We start from the raw sequence: 23,383 nt of genomic DNA, 5'->3' as shown, positions 1-23,383 counted from the left end.
TTTGTTTGCTTCTTGGATTTGAGGATCTAGTTCTTTCACAGGTTTGGGAAGTTCTCATCGATTATTTGTGTGAATAAACTGTCTGTTCCCTTCTCCTTCTCTTCTCCTTCTAGTATAACCATTATTCTTATATTGCTCTTTCAGATGGTATCAGATAATTCTCGTAGAGTTCTCTTTCTTACTCTTTCTTTCTTTCTTTCTTTCTTTCTTTCTTCTTTCTGGAGCTCTGGGTGAGGAGTGGGGAGGGGGTATGTTCGGCAGTGGGCGGGAGGGGGGGGTATGAGTGGCGAGGCGCGGGGATGAGGGCGGGTTGGAGGGTATGGGTCTTTTGTTTTCTTCATGGGACCTCCCTATCTCCCTCTATCCCTCTCTCTCTCCCTCTCTCCCTTCCTCCTTCCCTCCCTCCCTCCTTCCTTCCTTCTTTCCTTCCTTCCTTCCTTCTGAACAACCAAAGTGACTCCATCTTAGGTATAAGACTCCATCTTAAGCACAGGCCAGTTCCCAGAAAAGCTGCAGAAAGCAAGACAATCACCCCATCCTAAACTCAGCCAATCAGAGCAACTATGGAAAGTAACTCTCCAAATTACCCACCTTGTTCCTTGGCGCCATCACCCAGCCAATCCTGCTAAGAGACAAGTGCATTGTACCAATCCTGTAACGCCAAGACATCGCTCCCCATGCTTACGATTTTTCCCTTCAAATACCCCTGAAGCCACATGTTTGAGACCACCTCCTACTCACTGCTGCGTCAGTGTGCGGACTGCAATCCGGACTTGAGTCTGAAATAAACTCCCTCTTGCTCTTGCATCGGTGTTGGCTTCTTGGTGGTTCGTGGAGATGCAAGTTGGGTTGGGGCATAACCGACCCTCCCTCCCTCCCTCCCTTCTCTCTCTCTCTCTCTCTCTCTCTCTCTCTCCTTCTTTCTTTCTCTGAAGTCTCTCTCTTCTACCATCTGCATCATTTCCAGATTTCTGTCTTTGATATCACTAATTCATTCCTTCACCTGGTCAGTTCTGTTTCCTAAGCTCACTATTTCATTATTCATCTCTTTTATTGAGCTTTTCAGCTGCAGAATTTGTTTGGTTCTTTTTAAAGTTTTAATCTCTTTGATAAAGTATTCTTTTTGTTCATTAATTTTATTTCGGAGTTTATTCAACTGTCTGAGTTTTCTAGCATCTTTTCGAGATTTTTTAGAACTGAAATCTTGAATTATCTGTTATTTAAGTCACATATTTCTATATCTTTAAGTTTATTTTCTGAAGCTTTTAAAATTTCTTCCTGAGCTACCTTGTCACCTTGGTTGTTCATGGTATTTGGTGGATTATTTCCCCACATAGACATTTGTGGGAATGAACTCTGATTCGTATTTATTTATTTTATTTTTTATGCTGACATTGGTTAATGAAATCTAGTAAGTTTCAGGTGTACAATTTAATAGTAAGGCATATATATGTGTGTGTGTGTATGTGTATATATATACATATGTGTGTGTGTATATATATACACACACGTGTGTGTGTGTGTGTTCACCTCCCATAGTTAGATTTCTTTCTGTCACCACGTAGTTGACTCCTTTTATCCAACCTGCCTCACCGCTCCCCGCTGGTAACCACTAGTCTATTGTCCATGTCCATGAGTCTCTGTTTGTCCTGTCTCTTGCATTTAGGTTTATATCCAACATATAAGTGATATCGTGTGTTTTTCCACTTTTTCTGTCTGGCTTGTTTCGCTTCGCATGATTATCTTGAGGTCCATCCAAGTCGTCACAAATGGCAGTATTTCATCTCTTCTTATGACTGAGTAATATTCCATTGTATATATGTACCACAGCTTCTTTATCCAATCATCTATTGCAGGACACTTTGGTTGCTTCCATGTCCTGGCCACTGTGAATAATGCTGCCATGAACATCAGTGGATATGAGTTTTCAAGTCTTTGGAGTAAATACCCAGTAGAAGGATTGCTGAATCACATGATAGATCAATTCTTAGTTTTTTTGAGGAACTTCCATACTGTCTTGCACAGTGGCTATGCCAATTTGCAGTCCCATCAGCAGTGTATGAGGGCTCCTTTTTCTCTGCATCTCTGCATCCTCTCCAACATTTGTTATTATTTGTCCTGTTGATTATAGCTATTCTAACAGGTATCTCTTTGTGGTTTTGATTTGCATTTCCCTAACGGCTAGTGATGTTGAGCATTTTTTCATGTTTGTTGGCCATTTGCATGTATTTTTGGGAGAAGTGTCTGTTCAGGTCCTCTGCTCATTTTTTTGATTGGATTGTTTGGGTTTTGTTGTTGTTGTTGTTGAGTTGTATGAGTTCTTTGTATATTTTGGATATTAGGCCTTTATCAGAAGTGTTGCTTGCAAATATATTTTCCCAACAGAATGGTTGTCTCTTTACCTCGTTGATGGTTTCTTTTGCTGAGCAGAAGCTTTTTAGTTTGATGTAGTCCCAATTATTTATTTTAGCTTTTACTTCTTTTGGCTTTGAGGTCAAGTTCACAAAATCTTGTTTAAGTCCTAAGTCCATGAGTTTAGTTCCTATATTTTCTTCTATGGTTTTTATTATTTCAGGTCTTATACTCAGGTCCTTAATCCATTTTGAGTTAGTTTTGGTGTGTGGTGATAGACAACAGTCTAGTTTCATTCTTTTGCAGGTGGCTGTCCAGAGTTCCCAGCACCATTTATTGAAGAGGATTTCCTTTCTCCACTTTATGTTTTTGGCTCTTTTGTCAAATATTATTTGCCCACATAAACATGGGTTTACTTCTGGACTCTTGATTCTGTTCCACTGGTTTGTGTGTCTGTTTCTCTGCCAATACCATGCTGTTTTGATTATGGTTGCTTTGTAGTATAATTTGAAGTCAGGCAGAGTGACGCCTCTAGCCTCATTCTTTTTCTCAGGATGGCTTTGGCAATTCAGGATCTTGTGTGCTTCCATATGAATAGGATGATTTTTTGTTTTATTTCTTTAAAAAATGCCAATGGAATTTTGACGGGGATTGCATTGAATCTGTAGAATGCTTTAGGTGATAAGGTCATTTTAACTATGTTGGTTCTTCCAATTCAGGAACACAGAATATCTTTCCATTTCTTTGTATCTTCTTCAATTTCCTTTAATAGGGTCTTATAGTTTTCATCACATAGATCCTTCACATGTTTTGTTAGATTTATTCCTGAGTATTTTATTCTTTTTGTTGCAATTGCAAAAGGAATTATTGTTTCTACTTCTCTTTCTGACACTTCATTATTAGAGTATAGGATGCTATGGATTTTTGAACATTGATTTTGTATCCAGAAACTTTACTATATTTGCTTATTGTTTCTAGCAGTGTTCTTGTGGAGTCTTTAGGGTTTTCTATATAGAGAATCATGTCTTCCACAAAAGTGACAGTTTGACTTTTTCATTTCCTATTTGGATGCCTTTTATATCTTTCTCTTGCCTGATTGCACTTGCAAGGACCTCCAATGTTTTATCAAATAACAGTGGTGATAGTGGACAGCCTTGCCTTGTTCCTGATCTTAGAACGAAGGTTTTTAGTTTTTCACCATTAAGTATAATATTGGCTGAGGGTTTGTCATATATGGCCCTTATTATGTTAAGGTACTTTCCTTCTATACCAATTTTGTTAAATGTTTTGATTATAACTGGATGCTGTATCTTGTTGAAGGCTTTTTTTCTGCATCTATTGATATGATCATATGATTCTTATTTTTAATTTGTTTATGCTGTGTATCACATTAATTGATTTGTGTTTGTTGAATTATCCCAGTGCCTCTGGGATGAAGCCCATCTGATCGTGCGGTATAATCTTTTTAATATGTTGCTGTATTCCGTTTGCTAGTATCTTATTTAGGATTTTTGCATCTGTGTTCATGACTGAAATTGGTGTGTAGTTTTCTTTTCTTGTGTTATCATTACCAGGTTTTGGTATCTGAACTCTGATTTAAAAAAATATGTTATCTGTCTTTAGCAGGTTGATAAGGTTTTTCTTTTGTTTTCCAGTAGGTGGCGCACAAGCTCCTGTGCGGCCCAGGCTTCCCAGTCTCTACTGTGTGTCAAAAAAACCAAAAACAAATAAGAAAGAGCCCTTTATTACCTTGGGAAGTGTTTGTCTCCTCTCTGACCAGGTCACCTCAGTCCCAGGGCTCCGCCTCCATGAATGATGGGGTTCTGAGCCCCTGTAGGGCCCCTGAAGTCCGGTGCTGCCCTAGCAGCCAGATGCAGCGTTGCGCTGCCTGAGATGCCCCAGTGCCTTCGCCAGACCAGCCTGAATGAGAGGGAGTGCACTGAGTTAGTTGGGAGAGGCCTCTGGTGTGCCTATGTGTGTTTTCCTCCCTATAATGGTGGCCGCCAGGCTTCATCTTCCTCGCCTCTGAAATTCCACCTTGTCACTGGGACCAGCCACAGTGTGCTTCTCAGTTCCTGGGGCTGCAGACTCCCTCCCCTGTAGCCCAGTACTTGCTGCTGCAGTTTCCCCTAGGGCCTGCAGCCAGCTCTGGGAGGGTGTGGAAAGGCAATCTCTGGGAGGGTGGGGGGAGGCAGCCAGGCTGCCTGACTTAACTTTCTGCTGTCCTATATCTGTATTCCATCTCTGCCCTGGTCTCTGTCTTGATCACTGGAATTCGCCTACAGAGAGTTCACACTACAACTTGATTCCTCTGCTCTCCCTGAGTTCTGCTGTGTCCGCAGCCTTGTCTGTGCTCCTCTCCCTTTTCTGCTCCCTTGTTCACCTACCTTCAGATGCTTTAATGTGCAGATCTCTCAGAAGTGTTTGTGTGTCAGGTTGAGAATCTTCTGTTGGATTGTAGTTGTTCAATATGTTGTGGTTTGAAGGGGAGAGGTCTAGGGGAACCCTCATGCCACCATGCTTCTGACATCTACTAGTACCACAATTTTCATAATAGAGGCTTTAAATTGTATTTAATTCATGATTAGGCTATGGCTAAGGCCCCAAAGTTCTTCTTTCTCTGAGATTTCGGGGTATTTTTGCTTGTTTATTCTTTCAAATTAACTTTATAATCAATCTTTTATGTCTAGAAAAAATAACCAAATTTATTGAGATTGCATTATCTTTTAAAATTAATTTAAGGAGAATTAATTCAGTGTTGAATCTTTCCATTCATAAACATAACATGTCTTTCTACTTGATCAAGCCTGACTTTTGTCTTTGGAGAATGTTTTATTGATTTTCTTATGTTGGTGTTGTACATTTATCAGTAAGTTTATAATCTAGCCATTTTTTTTATTTATTACTATTGTAAACACAGGTTTTCATTTTTTTTTTCAATTAGTTGTTGTTTCATTATTTTTTACAAGAAGGCTTCTGATTTCTGTGTTTAATTTTGCATTCTGCTACCTTACCAAATTTTCCTTTTTTTTTTTTTTAGTTTCTACCTACTCTTTTGGATTTTCCAGATATATTATAATATAATCTGCAAATAAAGATAAATTTACTTCTCTTTATATATTTTTATTTCTCTAATACTCCTTCTTATCTCATCCTTCATGCTGGCTGATACCTCCAATAAACTATTAAATTATAGTGGCAACAGTCACAATCTTGCCTTTTTTCTGACTGGTAGAAATTCCTCTATTTTTTCCCCAGGAAAAAAGATGTTGGTTCTGTATTTATATATTTTTCCACATTAAAGAAGCATAAACGTCTATGTCATTAATTTTTAAGTCTGCCTAACCTACCGGATTCTCAAAGAGATATGCCTAAATTCTTACACAAAAATGAAAATTTTGGATGTCAGAAACATAGCAGTTGAAAGATGTCCCCAGATTTCTTCCCTTGAAACAACAATAAGTTGAACATCTAAAACTAAACAAAAAACACCCAATCTGCACACAAACACATAGGAGTAAGGGATTTGTGAATAAAAGCTACCATAGGTCAGAACCATGGGAGTCGGTTGGTAAAGTAGAAGAAGCAAAGTAGGTACCTCTTACAGCCAGAACTCCCTGCAGGAGGAGGGGGAGGGGAGGTGTGGTTCCCTGAACAGTCCTGCGTGAGAGAGCTGCAAGCTCCATCTAGTGGCAGTACTCAGGGATAAGGGCAGAAAGCAGTGAAGTGGGGATGGCAGAAAACTGGGGACTGCAGAGAAGCAACAGTTGATTATTACCAGCTGAGATGGCAAAACTGGAGGCTGAGCAGCAGCACCCCCCTCCCCAACCCAGATGGCCCTCCTTCCAATATCCGCCAAGACTAAGCACCATGGAGCCCCAGGGGAATCTGAGCAAATGCTACCGAAACTGTTACTAACACTGACAGGGACTGAGAATGAGGGTAGTGAGTGTGATTGAATATTTATAAGGAAAAAAAGGCATTATTAAGACTTTATATAAAGCAGAGATCCAAGAGGCTTGAACGTTACCTACTGGAAACCAAAAGAAAACACCTCTTAGCAACAGGCTAAAGAGAGACCTTCATATAATAAGTCTTCTTTCTGGAAAAAAAGAATACACTTCCATTAATGCCCAGGTGGAGAAATAGTCCATTAAACACCATGAACAACCAAGGTGACAAGGCAGCTCAGAAAGAAAGAGAAAAATCTCCAGAAAATAAGTTTACAGACATAGAAATATGAGACTCAAATGACAGAGAATTTAGGATGATATTTCTGAAAAAACTCAATGAGATACAAAGTAATTTATATAAACAATTTCAATAATTGAAAAAATAACTAGAGCATCAGAATGGTTCTTTAGCAAGGAGATTGAAACCCTCAAAAAGAACCAAATAGAACTTCTAGAGATGAAGAACACACTGAAAGAGATGAAAAATGCAATAGAAAATAGAGTTAACCAAATGGAGGAAAAGATCAGTGATATTGAAGACAGAAATCTAGAAATAAATCAGAAGGAAGAAGAGAGAAACTGAAGAATGAAAAATAATGAAAGACAAATAAAAGAACTAGCTGATGCTATCAGGAAAAGAAACATAAGAATAATGGGCATTCTCGAAGGGGAAGAAAAGGAGCAGAGATTAGAAAGCATTTTCAGACAAATAGTTGATGAGAATTTCCCAAATCTAAGGAATGAGCTGGAACTTGGAATTCAAGAAGTCAACAGAACACCCAATTATGTCAACACAAAAAAAGCCTTCACCAAGACACATTGTATTTAAATTATCAAAAATTGAAGACAAAGACAAAATTCTCAAGGCAGCCAAGGAGAAGAAGATGATAACTGATAAAGAAAAACCTCTCGTTGGACTTCTCAGCACAAACCTTAAAAGCAAGAAAGGAGTGGATTCAAACTATTAAAAGAAAGGAACTAACAGCCAAGAATAATGTATCCAGCAAAACTCTCCTTTAGATACAAAGGAGAAATAAAGACCTTTCCAGACATACAAAAATTAGGGAAACTCTCCAATACAGGGCCTGCATTACAGGAGATACTGAAAAGGGTCAGCTCACATAAAACAAAATGACAACAACAAAATACATAACTAGAAGTAAGGTGACTAGCAGACAAATAGAAGCAGAGGAGTGCAACTCTTATGAAGAACAGGGCATTATAAGCTTAAACAATAAGAAGAGATTTGCTATAGTAAGATAGTATTGAACATTCCACATACACAGGGACAAATTCAGACAACAATAACAGAAAAGATCCAAATTTGCAAAGAGGAATGGAGATCAGGCACACACAGAAGAAAAAAAAATCATATATATATGATACATATATATGTATCATATATATGTATCATATATATATAAATCATATATATATATGATACACACACATACATACATACTATCCACTTCATATTTGTAATGGTAATCACACATTAAAGATTCAGAACTGAAGTATATAACATAAAACAAGAAGGACCAGAGGGAAACCCCACAAAACCCAACCAAAATAAAATTTGAAAGAACCAGAAACACAAGGACAAGGAAGCAATGGAAACACAAAACTACCAGAAAGCAAAACATAAAATGATTACAGGAAAATCTCTTATTTCAATAATCACCCTAAATGTAAATGGACTGAACTCACCAACAAAAAGGCACAGAATTGCAGATTGGATCAAAACACAAAACCCAACCATATGCTGCCTCCACAAGACATATTTCAGCTCCAAAGACAAATATAGTCTCAAAGTGAAAAGGTGGAAAACGATATTTTAAGCAAATGGCATTCAGAGAAAAGCGGGAATAGTGGTACTAACATCAGATGAAACAGACTTCAAAATAAAAAAGGTAAAAAAGATACTGAGGGACACTTCATAATGATAAAGGGAATCATGCACCAAGAAGACATACACTTATTAATATCTATGCTCCCAACCAGGGAGCCCCAAAATATGTAAAGCAATTACCAACAGAACTAAAGAGAGAAACAGACCAAAACACTATCGTAGTAGGGGACCTAAATTCCCCACTGTCAGATATGGACAGATCATCCAAACAGAAAATCAATAAGGAAATAACATCCTTAAATGACCTATTAGACCAACTAGACATAATTGACGTTTACAGATCCTTCCATCCCAAAACAGCTGCTTATACATCCTTCTCTAGTGCACATGGAACATTCTCAAGGTTTGGCCACATACTGGGATACAGAGATAGCCTCAACAAATATAAGAGGGTTAAAATCATACAAACCATATTCTCTGATCATAATGCTTTGAAGCTGGAGATCAACTGCAAAAAGAAAGCGAGAAGAACCACAAGTACATGGAGATTAAACAGCATGCTACTAAAGAATAACTGAGTCAGAGAAAAAATAAAAAGAGAGATAAAGAGATACATGGAATGAATGATAATGATAGTACAACATATCAAAACTTTTGGGACATGGCAAAAATGGTCAGAAGAGGAAAGTTCATATCATCACAGGCCTATCTCCAAAATAACAATGAGCCCAAATAAACAACCTAACACTTTATCTTTAAAAACTAGAAAAGGAAGAACAAATGAAGCCTAAAGTCAGCAGAAGGAAAGAAATAATCAAAATTAGAGCAGAAATAAATGTCCCTCCATAACCTATTACCAACAGAGAATTTCTACAAATAGCTGAAAATAGAGAAAAATATAGGTCATTCAAATATGGATTTCAAAGATGAATTAATACAACATTCAAATAAAGATAGTATATATTTTTAAATATGAAAAATAGCACAAAACATTTCTACAGAAAACATCTATCAGAAATACATTTTTATGTGTGTGTGTGTATATGTATGTGTGTGTGTATATATATACATATATATGTGTATATATATACAAGTATATATATACACATATATATTATACATACATATACATACATATATGTATAATACATGTGTGTATAGAAATATATAGTATATATATACACATACATGTGTAATCTCCAAAGATTTTACCATGAATTTAAAAATATTTTATGAAAATATTGCTGGTATAAAAAAAAAAACTACAAAGTAGAAAATACGACAATTTGATAATTATACGACCAGACAATAGTAGAAATGAAAATGAGAATTGGAAGAACTCAGAAAAGAAATAGAAGAAAAAGCAAAATTATCACAGAGATTACGATAAAATTAAAAAGAAATCCAATGGGAAACAGATATTACAGAAAGCACAGTAATGTAGAAGATAAAAATAAGATAAATTAACAATGAAACAAATCAAGAAAGAGATTAGGAGATTAAGAGAATTCAGAGGTACAGAATAAAGATAAAAGCTTGCCAACATGCACATAATTGATATTCCTGAAAAGAGCTATGGAACAATCTGTAGGAACATAATAAATATTTTGAAATGTAATTCAAGCAAATATGCCTCTTAAAAAAGCACTCAAATCTACATTTTGAAAGGGCACACCATGTCCCAGGGAAAACTGATCCAAAATGCAAGAACCAAGATACAGCCTAGTAATGTTATTGGATTTTAAGATAAAGTTCAAATCCTTTGGCCAGCCAGACCAAAAAATTATAATTCTCTATACCAGAATCCCATACCAGAATACAATACTCAACAATAAAAGATATGCAAAAAAAGAAAGAGCAAGTCAAGGATTTTATATTCAGCCATACTGCACTTCTAGTATAAGAGCCACAGATAGTTTTGAACATATAAGAAATCAGGGAATATGTTCTCTAATACAGAGAAAATACCAGAGGACAAATTCCAGCCAGCCAAGAGAAACTTTGGCAAAAAGACTGATGGTAAGCATTAGAGACATATGTACTGTATTACTAAGATGAAAACATTGGGATAAAGGTCACATAATACAATGTAAATATTTTGTTTTGATAATTTTAAGATTATATAATCAATAAAGAGAATGGGAAGAGAAGTTGGAAAGCAGAATAAGTCTCAAGTAGTAAAAGAATAAGCATATTTAACAGTAAAAAGATAAATATTAAAAAATTAATAATAGCAAAAATTGGGTGGTGGAGAAAATGTAGGAGGAATAGTATGTATACAAGCTAATTTTAGGATTGCTCATAGTAAGAAACTAATAACTAGTGTCTAAACTAATCAAGATATAATTATATTAGTAACTACTAGGGCAAAAATACAAACCCTACTGAATATATAAAAAACTACAATGAAAAGCAAAGCAAGCAGGTCATAGTGAAATAATTTAAATATCTCTGTGCCTGCGTGTGTGCATATTTATATATGTATGAGTATAAACAGAGAGATATAGAGATATATAAAATTAAGTTATATACTCTGTAAACAAAATTATATATTAACAAAATCATTTGCAGAACAAGAACAAATATGTATGACAATAGATATAAATCAAGGCAATGGAAACAAAAGAAAAAACAAATGGAACTACATCAAACTAAAGAGTTTTTGCACAACAAAAGAAACTAGCAACATAATGAAAAGATCAACAAGACAAGCAAAAACAAATGTTAGAGAGGATGTGGAGAAATAGGAACCCTCATACACTACTGGTGGGACTGTGAATTGGTACAGCCACTATGGAAAACAGTATGGAGGTTCCTCAAAAAACTAAGAATTGATCTACCATGTGATCCAGCAATCCTTCTACTGGGTATTTATCCTAAAGACTTGAAAACTCATATCTATAAAGATACTTGCACACCAACGTTCATAGCAGCATTATTCACAGTGGCCAGGACATGGAAGCAACCAAAGTGTCCTACAACAGATGATTGGATAAAGAAGCTGTGGTACATATATACAATGGAATATTACTCAGTCATAAGAAGAGATGAAATACTGCCGTTTGCGACAACATAGATGGACTTCGAGATAATCATGCTAAGCAAAATAAGCCAGACAGAAAAAGTTGAAAATCACATGATATCACTTATGTGTTGGATATAAACCTAAAAGCAACAAATGAGCAGGATAAACAGAGACTCATGGACATGGACAATAGAGTAGTGGTTACCAGAGGACTATAGAATAGTGGTTACTAGTAGGGTGGGGGAGGAGGGGGGATGTAGACAGGGTAAAGGGGGTCAAATATAGGGTGTTAGGGGGAGGGTGAAGTGGGTAAAAGGAATCAAATATATGGTAGCTGAAGGAAACTGGACTTTGGGTGGTGAACACACAATAGAATATACAGATGTCAAATGATAATTTACACCTGAAAATTATATGATTGTTTTAACCAATGTTACCTCAACGAACTTAATTAAGAAAAAAAAAAATGAGAAGACAACCTACCGAATGGAAGAAGATATTTGCCAAGGATATATATGATAAGGGATTAGTATCCAAAATTAATAAAGGAATCATACAACTTAACACCCCCAAAACAAACAATTCAATTAAAAAATAGGTAGAGGACCTGAATAGGCAATTCTCCAAAGAGGACACAGAGATGGCCAATAGACATGAAAAGATACTCAACACTACTAATCATCAGAGAAATGCAAACTAAAACCACAATGAGATATCAATTTATACCTGTCAGAATGGCAATCACCAATAAATCAAAAAACAACAAATACTGGGAGGATGTGGAGAAAAGGGAACCCTTGTACTGTTAGTGGGATTGCAAATTGGTACAGCCACTATGGAAAATAGTTTAAAGGGTCCTCAATAACTTATAAATTCCTAAAAATTCCACTTCTGGGTATTTATCTGAAGAAATACAAAACACTAATTCAAAAAGATATATATGCACTCCTATGTTAACTGCAGCACTATGTACAGTAGCCAAGACATGGAAGCAACCTAAGTGCCCATCAACATAAGATTGGATAAGGAAGTGGTACATCTATACAATGCAATATTACTCAACCATAAAAAAAATGAAATCTTACCATTTGCAACAATGTGGGTGGACCTAGAGTGTGTTATGCTAAGTGAAACAAATCAGACAGAGAAAGACAAATACAATATGATCTCACTTACATATGGAATTTAAAAAATAAAGCCGAACAGAAACAGGCTCATAGATACAGATAATAAACTGATAATTGCTAGATGGAAGGGGATTGAAGGACAGGGTGAAAAAGGTGAAGGGATTAATAAGTATAAATTGGTAATTACAAAATAGTCATGGGGATGCGAGGGACAGACAGGGAATATAGTCAATAATACTGTAATAACTATGTATAGTGCCAGGTGAGTACTAAACTAATTGAGGGGATCACTTCATAAATTATATAAATGTCTGTTATGCTGTATACCTGAAACTAATATAAAATAATATTGAATGTCAACTGTAATTGAAAAATAAATAAATATAAATCAACTTATTGTATCAAATACTAGAAAACATGTTTATATTGGCTCTAAAAACAATACTCCTCTGCTGTATACAAAAAATATGCCTAAAACAAAATTAATTAGAAGGGCTAAAAAATAAAAGGATTGGAGGTCATGGGTTAGAGTTTGAGATAACAGTATAAGTTCATGTTTAGCTTAGTATAGATACATATGGTTACATTTGGTTACATATAGAAATATTTGTAGATATGTGTATATGTATACATATCTATAGCTATATCTATATCTAATCTATACCTATATACTATTAGCTGAAAGGGCCTAGAAGCAATGCCACTCCAGTAGCAATGAGCACACCTAGTGCTCAGATCATAGTTTTAAATACTATTCTCCAAAAAAAAGAATTAAAGATCCTTAGGGAGGTGGCTGATTCTAGGCCTGGAGCAGAAATTATACAAGATATGCTTGGAGTATCTTGTAATGGCAGAAAAAAGGAAAATGCTCTCATACACACACACAGGTATATACACAAAACCACAATGACAGAGGTATGTTTAAGGGATACAGGAACCTACTGAAAGTGATCCTAAGGGCTAAACAATTTGAACAATAAATTAAGTAAACCTGTATTAAGATAACATGTAAAAAATAAAATAAATATCCACGAGTCCATGCTCATGATACAGTTAACAATCAAATAAACAAGGGAGAAAATACCAATTTCCCATGTAAATTTTCAAATAATTTATGTTAATACTCTGCCCTCAAAAAAGTAGAGCACGCTCCCCATTCTTTAAGTGTGGGTTGCTAATAGCAACTTCCTTTCAAATAGTACAATATAAGAGGAAAAAGAATGACTTCACACTGGAGAAAACTGGCAACACTACTTCAGCCAGGTGATCAATAGTGATGTTACGTTGATAGTATCTATGCTTGATATGATGTGATGAGATGATGTGATATGATGTGATAGTGATGTTATGTTGATAGCATCTATCCTTAATATGATGTGGCATTTTACCTCTGTGCTCTTTGTCCTCAAAACCCATAACTTCCACCTAATCATAAGAAAAATTATCAGACAAGTTCTAATAGAGGGGCATTCTATAAAGTACCTGCATGTCTCAAAAGTGTCAAGGTCAAAAGCAAGGAAGGTCTGAGAAATTAACTCTGGTCAAGAGCATCCTAAGGAGACATAATAGCAACGATGGAAGCCAGAAAACAATGAAATCAGGCATTTGATATATTGAAAGGAAGTATTGGTGAATCAATAAATGTGAACCCAGCAAAACTCAAATAAAACTGTTTTGAAATCTTTAATGAAGATTTTTTACTTCTAAAGTTCCGTTTTAAAGAGACTTCTGAGAATGTGTTCCAAAAAGAAAAGAAAGAAAGAAAGAAAGAAAGAAAGAAAGAAAGAAAGAAAGAAAGAAAGAAAGAAAAGAAAAAGAAAAAGAAAAGAAAAGAAAAAGAAAAAAAAATTAACCCATAATAATTTGAGATGCAAGAACATAGTAACATACAAGGAAATCAAAACAACCATTGCCAGGTTAAAATAGTCATGCTTTATAATTTGTAGAGTTTTTTTAAAGACAAGAATTCTGGTTCCTTTCTTCCACTGAATGCAGCTGTAAAAACTGAATAAAATGTATGCGGCAGCTTTTAAAGTACTCTGAAAATTAGTAACAGCAGGTTGATTGGGGGAAAAAAACAAAATGTAAATAGGGTAAATTTACTATTTTTTTCCCTTAAGCTGATTTTAAGGCAGCCTAAAACCCAGAAGTCTATATCAGCATGGACAGAGAAGGCTTCAGGAGAATCTCTCAGCTCTGACTTAGAGAGTGGGCAAGGGGTCTCCTGGAAATGATAACAGCAGCAGGGAACCTAGAGTCACCTATAACTCTGACGAAGGGGAAACTTCCTCTCCTATCAGAAGAGGTATGCTCTCAAGAGGATGAGAAAAAAAAACAAACAAACATTTTTTTAAAATAAATTTTTATTTTTCAAATACAGTTGGCATGCAATATTATATTAGTTTTAGGTGTACAATATGGTAATTAGACATTAATATAACTTACAAAGTGATTACCCCAATAAATCTAGTACCTATTTGACACCATACATAGTTATTACAATATTATTGACCATATTCCTTGTTATACTTTATATCCTCATGACTATTTTGTAATTACCAATTTGCATTCTTAATACCTTCTCCTTTTACACCCACCCCCAAAACCCCCTGCTATCTGGCAACCATCAAAATGTACTCTATCTATGAGTTTGTTTCTTTTTGTTTGTTCATTGATTTTGTTTTTTAGATTCCACATTTAATTGAAATCATATGGATTTGTCTTTCTCTGTCTGATTTATTCCACTCAGTATAATAACTATCTAGGTCCATGTTGTTGTGGATGGCAAGATTTCATTCTTTTTTTATGCCTGAGTAATATTCCATTGTATACATGTGTGTTTCTTTCAGTCTGAGCGTGCCTTTGCTTTCAGTTTATGTGTGTCTTTTAATCTGAAATGACTATCTTATAGGCAGTATATGTAAGGGTCTTGTTTTCTTACCCATTTATCCACTCATCTTTTTTTCCCAGTTACCTTGGAGTGTATTTAAACTAAAAGAAAAAGTCATAATGTTTTCATGCAATACACACTTGGTTCTTTAAATAATAATTGTGACAAATAACAGAAAGAATTAATGAATGCTGCACAGTAATCCATACAAAGTGCCAATATTTTGGGTTATACATAATTTGAAGAAGTGTCTCAAAACACTTTTTGAGATACCACTGTAGCCAATACATTGAGGCATGCTGTAGCTAGGCATAGGAATGCAGTTTAGAAAAAAAAAAAAACCCCACACTGAAACTATTGAATTTCTTCAAAAACACTAAGCAAGAAAGCAACATTAAACCACCATACTGATTTCACACAACTTCTATACAGTACCTTGATTTAAATCGAAGAGAAAAAGTTAAGACTCTCCTCAATTTTTGATTAACAACTGCATGGTAAACTTAAACAATTTTCCCCCCAGGAGTGGCTCTTTAAATTTTTTATTTAAAAAAGGGCGGATTTGGCACTTTTGTACTGATGTCACCAGTGTTAATATTTCTTGGGAACTCAGGAAGATTCATGTTCTTTACAGCTTATACAGCATAGGCTGGAGCTATCACTAAGCCAGCCTCAGATTTCTCCACTTTATTTTGTGCATCAATTTGTGTAACAATCTCATTCATGTTGGTTGGTCTCCAGTACCATTCCCCCTATTACCATTTCTGCAAGAATACTGTGAACCTTGTCTACATGGAAAATCAAATCTAGTTCATGGACATTTTCAAAACACCTGTCTGATATTTCTACAAATACCTGAATTAGACCTAAAATGTCAAGTTCACTTTCTGAAGAATCCACACAGAAGACAGCATAAAATGTTGCATAATGTTGATAAATCAGTTTGTTGTGAGATCCTCTAATTAATAATCTTCTTTCTAGAAAGTTAGAAAAATTTTAATCTCTCTTAGATACCATATGGAAAGTCGCCCTGATGATTTGCTGTTGTGTACCTTTACTGTAAGGCTGATAGAACTTGGAGAGCCATGGCTCCCCGTGGTTGTTAAAGATGAGGATCACCTTGATCATGGCTGGGCTGGGCTGACGAGGTGGGCGCTGGGATCCAGGGAGGGGACAGGAATGTGACCTCGCCATGGGATCTCACTGGCGATCCTTCCCCACCCTCCCCAAAACTACCTTTTAATTGGAGCATTTAATCCATTTACATTTATAGGAATTGATAGATATATAGTTATTACCATTTTATTATTTATATTTTTTATTTCTTCTCCTTCTTTCTGTTTTCTCCTTCTCTTTCTTCTTTGTCCCTTTAACATTTCTTGTAATACTGATTTGGTAATGATGAATTCCTTTAGCTTTTTCTTCTCTGAGAAGCTGTTTACTATCCTTTAATTCTAAATGACAGCTTTGCTGGGTAGAGTAATCTTGGTTATAGGTCCTTACTTTTCATCACTTTGACTCTTTCCTGCCTGTCCTTTCTGGCTTGCAAGACTCCTGTTGAGAAATCAGCTGACAGTCTTATGGGAGCTCCCGTGTAGGTAATTAACTGCTTTTCTCTTGCTGCTTTGAAGATTCTCTCTTTGTCTTTAACCTTTGGCATTTTATTATGATGTGTCTTGGTGTGGGCCTCTTTGAGTTCATCTTGTTTGGGACTCTGTGCTTCCTAGGCTTGTACGTCTATTTCCTTCACCAGGTTTGGGAGGTTTTCCATCATTATTTCTTCAAATAGGTTTTCAATTCCTTGCTCTCTCTCCTCTCCTTCTTTTACCCTTATGATGCAAATGTTGGTATGTTTGTTCCCAGAGTCCTTTTAAACTATCCTCATTTTTCTGGATCACTTTTTCTTATTCTTTTTCTGATTGGGTGCTACCTTATCTTCTAAATTACTGATCCTCTGCTTCATGTAATCTACTATTGATCCCCTCTGATGTAATCTTTGTTTCAGTTATTATATTCATTTCTGACTGGCTCTTTTTAATGTTCTCTATCTTCATTTTTATGTTTTCTATCTTTTTGTTTAAGTTCTCACTGAATTCATATACTTTTCCCATCAGCTGATTGACTATCTGTATAAACAATGTTTTGAACTCTGCATCTGAAGATTGCTTACCTGCATTTTATTTAGTTATTTTTTTGAAGTTTGTTGTGCTCTTTCATTTGGGATGTTTCTTTGTTTCTCCATTTTAGCTGACTCTCGATGTTTGTTTCTATGTATTAGATAGGGCTGCTATGTTTCCCAGTATTAGTTGAGTAGTCTTATGCCATAGGTATCCCATGGGGCTCAGTGGTGCAGTCTCCCTCGTCACCTGAGCCGGGTGCTTCAGGTATGTCCCTTGTGTGGGTTGTATGTGCCCTCCTATTGTAGTTGAGCCTTAGTTGCTGTTTGTACATCAATGGGAGGGACTGACCCTTGGGCTGATAGGTTGAGGACTGGCAGATGAGGGGCTGACCCTACCGAGCAGAATACTTTAGGAAGCCTCCAGTCCCTATCCAGTCTGCTCTTTAAGTGTGTTGTCCTTAATGCAGCCCAAAGTGGTACTCTGGCTTGGTGCTCTCAGCTACTGGGTGTGTCAGCCCAAGGGCTTCCTGGGAAGGTCCCTACCTCGGGCCAAGTTCAGCTACAACCTGTACCCTACTTAGGGCCACCCATCAAGAGCCACTAATCAATCCATGGATGGCTGTCACCTACTTGAGCTAAGAGGTGTGCCTAGAGAGACCAATCTACTTGCCTCAGCAACTGAGCTTGGGGCTGCTAAGCGAGAGGAGAGGTATGGGGCATGCTGAGGTCAGATACTACTTATTTAGGTATTGTGAACCTTTGAGAGATTTTGAGAGAGTCCCCAGCATAAGCCAACACAAATTGTTTATATGGAAAAGCCTCCAGGAAGCTGCTGGGGTGGACCCACAAGCAGGGTGGAGTGGAGCCTCAGGGAATCATCAGGGCCAGGCAATCAGTGTTAACTGGGTTAATGGAGAGTCAGCAGCCTGCATCTGTATGATGGGAGGAACAGGGGCTCAACAAAGGAACAATGGATTCTATGGCACTTCTGTCTGGGAGAAAGCTGACCCTCCAGCCATATCCCTGAAGCTAAACTATGCAGTTCCTTTTTGTATGTCCCTGGCACTTTTTGAGCAGATTCCCCAGTGCTAGAGTTCAGAGCGAGTGAGTCCATCAGTGATAAGTCCCTGTGTAGACCCTTTAAAAGGAGCTCCAGCCACCCTCTGTCTCACTCAGCTATACTCTCCTCTAGTTTTCACAGCCAGATGTTATTGGTACTTCTCTTCCTAGCACTGGAACCCTGGCATGGGGAGCCTGGTGCAAAGCTGTGACCTCTCGTTCCTCCAAGGGAGACCACTGCAGCCAAGCAATCCTGCCTGATTTTTAACGGCCACACATGGCTATGAGACCAGCTCATTCTGTGTCTCTGCCCCTTCTACCAGTCTCATGGTGGCTTCTTCTGTATGCTTCAGTGTAGAAATTCTGTTTAGCTAGACCTCAGGCAATTCTCAATATTGGTATTTTTGTAGTTTAGTTATAATTTTGATGTGGTCGTAAGTGGGGTCGAGCACAGTGTTTACTAAACACTCTGTCATCTTCACCAGAAGTCTATTTAGTGATTTCCCATTGCTTTTTTCCCTCTCTCTGTCCTCTTTAACACTTGAATCTAAATGAGGGCATGGTTACAATAAATGTACAACACAGCTGGGTAAATTAAGTCCCAACATTCTACCTGGAGGATCAAAAAGGGAAATGCCAGGAAACTGAGGATATCTCAGAAAGGGAGAAGCTCAGGAAAAGAATCCTCCTCAAATGTTGTTTATAAAGTTGGGCTCACTCCTGAACTACACATACAAAGATCATGTCACAAACAGACTACCAAAGATTTTGAGAAAGGAATTAAGAGACAAGCCATCACCCAGGTTTCAGACTTGCCACTGGGTGGCACACATATGGGACAGATCCAATTAACATTGCAAAGGCCTAGAAAACAGAACTGACATTACAACCACAACCAAAAAATATTGATAGAAATCTGTGACCTGAACCCAACCTCCTCGACTGCCTAATATAACAAAAATATCAATATTTTCTAACAAGATTGAGTTTCATAACATATTATTCAAAATATCCAGAACGCAATCCACAATTATTCATAATATAAAGAACCAGGAAAATCTCAAGTCACATAAGAAGAGGCAATAAGGCCTGGGTCAGAGCACCCAGGGATGTCCCCCAGCATGCCGTCCATAAAAGAACCAGTGAGGTGGTTCCTCAGTCAAGGGACACGAGTAACATAGGGGTAGCACCTGTAGCTGGGTCCCACAAGCAGGCCTGTAGAGAGGGGCATGGCACCGCGGCGTGACCATGATGTCAGGTGTGAGCCAGCAGACTTATGACGCACTCTGGCTGAGATGTAGGCTATTGTGCTCACGGTACTCGGGAGCCGGCCTGGGTGGCGGGGCGGGGCCTGTGGCAGGTGTGCATGGCAGGAGCTGCAGCCCACTGACAAGCAGCGCAGTGTTCTAGGATGGATCAGATTTTATATAACGATACCTGTAATCAACACAAACAATCTCGATAAGCAACAGGTTCAACTCCTGGCAGAGATGCATATTCTTATTGGTAAAAATGATAATAAAATTGGGGCTAATACCAAAAAAGAATTGTCACCTAAATGCAAACATTGAGAAAGGATTATTGCATCAAGCTTGTAGTGTCTTATTTAACACCGAAAATAAGCTCCTGCTACAGCACAGACCAGGTTGTTTCACCAATATCTGCTGCAGTCACTCCTTAAGTAACCCAGGAGAGCTTGAAGAAAATCGTGTGATGGGAGTAAGATAGGCAGCGCAGAGGCGTCTAAAGGCTGAATTGAGGATTCCCATGGAGCAGTTTTCTCTGGAAGAAATGAATTATCTAACATAAATTCACTACGAGGCTCAGTCTGATGGCATCTGGGGAAAACATGAAATTGATTACATTTTGTTGATGAGAAAGAACATGACATTGAATTCTGACACCAATGAGATTAAAAGCTATTGTTATGTGTCCAAAGAAGTAACAGAAAAAATGCTGAAAAAGGCAGCCAGTGATGAAAGTAAGATAACCCCGTGGTTTCAAATTATTGTGGAGGCTTTTCTCTTTAAGTGGTGGGATAACTTAACTCACTTGAATCAGTTTGTTGACCATGAGAAAAGACATGGAATGTGAATATGGAGATGAATGACTAGTAAAGAGCTAAAAAATTTCTCCACTTAGTAAGCTGAAAGTCGTTTTTTAAAAATTTAGTTCCCCATTAGAGCTCTCATTGGAAACACTGATACTTTATAACATGAATTTGTGTGGAAAAGACAACTGACTCCTTAATTTTGTTTCACACCTGTCATATAGAAGCACTATTTGTAAAGGGAGTTTAAGAAAGAGTATTATAAAAAAGATAACAAACTTAACTCATCAGAACACACGGTCCTTACAAATTTGAACAAATAAGTGACACTCATCATTTTCAATATGTTGAGATAAGCATTTTCTGGACACATGTAGAACACTTTGGAAATTGCCACGTGCTTTATATATTCATTAAACTTTTATCATAGTCCAGGTAAATGAACACCAGAAACTGTTTCCTTAGCTACTTCCATATTGGGATTAAGCAGGGAGGCACGTTCAAGATAATCAATGGTGTATGTCCTGATTCCTGTCTGTGTACAGAATTCAAGGACAGATGGGTTGTTTGTAAAATGGAATTCAGCCATGCACCACAACATGGCTTCTTGCTGTTGGCACTGCTGACAACAGTGATTCTTTGTTATATGAAGGATGTTTAACAGCATCCTTAGGCTCTACTACCACTAAATGCCATTAGCACCCATCCCTCCAACACAAATGACACCAAATGCCAAGTGTCTGCTATAAGGCAAAGTTGCCCCAGTCGAGAATACCTGTTCTACAAAGTCACGGGGAAAAATTAACCAAGGCTAATGTTCATGTTAAATAGAACTGGGAAATGGAATCTGTATATATTACTATTTAAATTGTACCTTTATTAATACACTTTCTAAAATTCTTGACTGTAGATTTCTCAGATTTTAAATCTTAAGATAGCTTCATTTTCCTTGAATGCTATTCAATAATGAAAAATAAAAATGTGTTTCTTATGAGCTAAATGTTGTAAGAATTTACTAGAAGACTGCATTGTTTTTTAACTCTGCGCGATTAATTTATAATTTTAGTCAAGACTGTCACAAGTATTAATTTTACTATGGCTAACTGCCTGAAAAGCAAAAACAATAAAAAGATTAGATTTTAAAAAAGGAAGAGGCAATAGATGCCAATGAGAAAATAACACGTGTTGAGATTATTTGACAAAGACTTCAAAGAAATGATTATAAAATACCCCAACAAACACTTGAAATGAATGAAAAGATAGAAAGTCTCAGGAAATAGGCTAAAAATATAAAGAAGAACTAAAAAAAAATTTAGAACTGAAAAATAGAGTAAGTAAATTTTTTTTAATTCACCAAATGATCGCAATCACAGAAAGCAGATGACAAAGGAAAGATTTAATGAACTTATATATGGTTAATAGAAACTAAAGAATTTGAACAACACAGAGGACAAAAGATTGAAAAAAAGTGACCAGAGCTTCAAGGAGATGTAGGACAATACCAAAAGGTTGAATATTCATGTCTTCAGAGTCCAAGAAGGACAGAAAAAGAGTATAACAGGAAAAAAAAAAAAAAGAAGAAGAAATAATGGCTTAAAACTTCTCAAATTTCTTAGAAGACATAGGACACAGATTCAGAATGCTCAGCAAATAACTAACAGGATAAAACAAAGAAATCTTTGTTTAAAGACAAAAAATATTTGTTTAAAGACAAAAAAATCTTTACCCAGGCAGATCACAATCAAACTACTGAACACAAAAGACAAAGAAAAAGATCTTGAAAGTGGCCCAGGAAAAGTGACACATTTCCTGCAGAAAAACAATGATAAAAAAAAAAAAATGATTGGAATTCTCATCAGAGACAATAGAGGCTAGAAAGAAGTAGAATATTTTTTAACTGCTGAAAGAAAAGAACTGTCATCTCAGGATTCTAAATTCAACAAAATATCCTGGAAGAATTATGGTGAAATAAAGACATTTTCAGATGAAGAAAAATTAAGAGATTCCATTGCCAGCAAACTGGCTATAAAAAATTGCTAAAGGAAGTTATTCAAACAGAAGGAAAATTATATGAACAGGAAACATGGAACACCAGAAGGAAGAACAACAGAAACTTTAAATATCTGGGTAAATATAATAGGCTGTTCTCCTCTTAATGAGTTATTTAATTATGTGTGGTAGTTGACAGCAAATGGGTTTTTGATATATCTAGATGTGATATAATGGGCCGATTTCTGGGTCCATCTGCTTCCCACTCTGAAAAACACTGCTTCTCTCTCTGCTCAGCATACCTTTTCTCTGGCACGTGGCTTCTACTTTATAACTTCTGTTTCCTATGGTCATCTTGGCACCTCTGGCTTCTCTCCACATTTGCTCCTGCCTGATTCTCTCTATATTTTCCAAACCACTACACACACATGTACTCATATCAGAGTGAGAACCTGACCCTGCTTCTTCTGATTTAGGCAGAACTTGGTTCCACTCAAGTATACCTTTTTGGTTGCTACACACCCTTGAGTAAGTGGTCACCACTGAACAGCATTTTCATTTTGTGTAAAGCAAGTATACTCAGAGCTTCCCCTCAGCAAGGGCTGTAGATGGGCCAGGTTTCCTTATAAGAGGATGAAAGGCATGACTGCCATGTGGACACATAGCTGCACTAAACTGTTAGTCTAAGAACCATGCCATCCATACACTTTCACCCCATAAGCCTTTATATGGTTTATTCCTTCTTCCTGGAATATCTTTTCCTCTCCTCTACCTAGAAAACATATATGCCCTTTAAAACCCAGCATGAGGACTGAGTAAGTCATTCCCTCATGAGGACCGAGTAAGTCATTCCCTCCCTTCTAAGTCCTCACTGCCCTTACAGACAACTTCTATTCAAGCATTTAATATGCTGTTCAACACTGCTTGTTAATGCATTTGTCTCCTCCAACAGACGGCAAGCTCCCAAGAG

General features: G+C 36.8%; 2 pseudogenes; one reads left to right on the top strand and one right to left on the bottom strand.

Annotated features, from left to right (window-relative positions):
- Positions 1 to 14,801: 14,801 nt before the first annotated feature.
- Positions 14,802 to 16,484, bottom strand: LOC107509461 (annotated as a pseudogene).
- Positions 16,485 to 19,495: 3,011 nt separating this feature from the next.
- Positions 19,496 to 20,468, top strand: LOC107509452 (annotated as a pseudogene).
- Positions 20,469 to 23,383: the final 2,915 nt, after the last annotated feature.

This window comes from Rousettus aegyptiacus, unplaced genomic scaffold (assembly GCF_014176215.1).
Source record: "Rousettus aegyptiacus isolate mRouAeg1 unplaced genomic scaffold, mRouAeg1.p scaffold_m13_p_6, whole genome shotgun sequence".
Lineage (NCBI taxonomy): Eukaryota > Metazoa > Chordata > Mammalia > Chiroptera > Pteropodidae > Rousettus > Rousettus aegyptiacus.
Note: the sequence above shows the minus strand (reverse complement) of the source record. Positions and strands in the feature narration are given on the sequence as shown.